Source organism: Durio zibethinus, chromosome 28, assembly GCF_047325235.1.
Source record: "Durio zibethinus cultivar Kanyao isolate XHJ-2024 chromosome 28, ASM4732523v1, whole genome shotgun sequence".
NCBI classification, from domain to species: domain Eukaryota; kingdom Viridiplantae; phylum Streptophyta; class Magnoliopsida; order Malvales; family Malvaceae; genus Durio; species Durio zibethinus.
The window spans coordinates 8565462-8567021 of record NC_143189.1 but is presented as its reverse complement, the minus strand read 5'-3'; the positions used below and the strand labels follow the sequence as shown (position 1 = coordinate 8567021).

Below are 1560 nucleotides of genomic sequence, written 5' to 3'. Positions count from 1 at the left end.
ATAACTTATTTATTAAATAAAATTAAAAAATTCTATATTTATTAATTGAATCTAATTAACATTTAAATATTAAATTATTAATATTAAAATAAAATTTAAATAATTTTAATTTAATTTAAAATAATTAAAATATTTATCATTTTAAATTATGGCCATTTTAATCTAATTAATAATTATTGATTAAAATAGATTTATTGATATTATTTAAAACAATAATACAATATTGTTTCAAATAGTATTAATAAAATATTAAACCTTCAAATCAGCCATACAACCATTTTCATATTTAATAATATTTTAATTAAATTATAATTGAGTTTAATTACCATATACAATATGTAATAATTCACTCACCAATAATTCAAATTATTATTAATTTGAATATAATTTCTTAATATTTATAATAATTATTTATGGTTTGAAATCAATTATATTTTGATAATTAATAAAAATATAAGCACTAATTATAATTTAAATCCTTCAATTTAGTCCTGAAATATTCATTTCCTCTCCACACTCCATAATCTTTGTAATCCCAGACTCTTCCATTGCAATCGCCTTTCACACTTCTTGGTTTTTAAAACATCTTTTCCAATATCATGCCTCTCCTCTTCAGCTTTCCATGAATGATCTCTTGAAGAAGCACCAAGGTGGTTGCCTTCCTACCCTTCTTCATGGAAAGAATGTGGCTATAACGAAGGTTGATGCGAAAGAAAGAGTGGCAGAGATCAATCATGTGTTGGTTTCCCATCCGGATATTTTTCTTGAAGGGCCCTTAACAATTCATGGTGTTCTTGGTCCATTTACCTCTATGGATCCTCTATATGGGGATCGGAGTTGGGATCATATTCAAGCACCGATATGTGATTCTAATCTTAGCTTGGTTTCAGAGGTTACTGATACTAAGAACATGGTTGAATGGATGCATATTATCCATTAGCTAAGCTCCATGAGATTTTTACTTAATTATTATTATCAAATAGATTAAAATATATAATTCTTAGTTATAATTATAATAATTAAAAATACTTATAATAATCAAATATTTTAAAAACTTTATTAATATATTAAATCAATTTTATTTATTATATTAATCTATAAATAATATTATACATATTACAATAAATATTAACTAATAATTTTTTTTTAAATAACTTTAATATTTAACTTTATAAATTAATATATTTGTAATCAAGCAACTAATACGATATATATTATTTATATATATAATTAATATTTATTAGTTTATCATTATTAAAAGAATAAATTAGTTAAAATTTATTTTAAGTAATTATTTAATTATTATATTACTTAAATTAATTAAATTTAATATTAATAAATAAATAGAGATTATTAACTAATAGTTAATTACTAACAACTATCATTAAATAATTATGTTAAGATTTTAATTTAAGAAACAATTAAATAAAATTTAATTAAATAATTTTCTATTTAAACTATAAACTATAATACTTAACTATTAATTTTATTTGTTATATAACTAAATTAATTATATAATATTTATATTAATCAACTAATAGTTATAAATATTAGTTTAAT

General features: G+C 19.0%; 1 pseudogene; it reads left to right on the top strand.

Moving 5' to 3' along the window:
* The first annotated feature begins 475 nt into the window (after positions 1-475).
* LOC149510708 (fasciclin-like arabinogalactan protein 21 pseudogene) lies at positions 476-988 on the top strand (annotated as a pseudogene).
* Positions 989-1560: the final 572 nt, after the last annotated feature.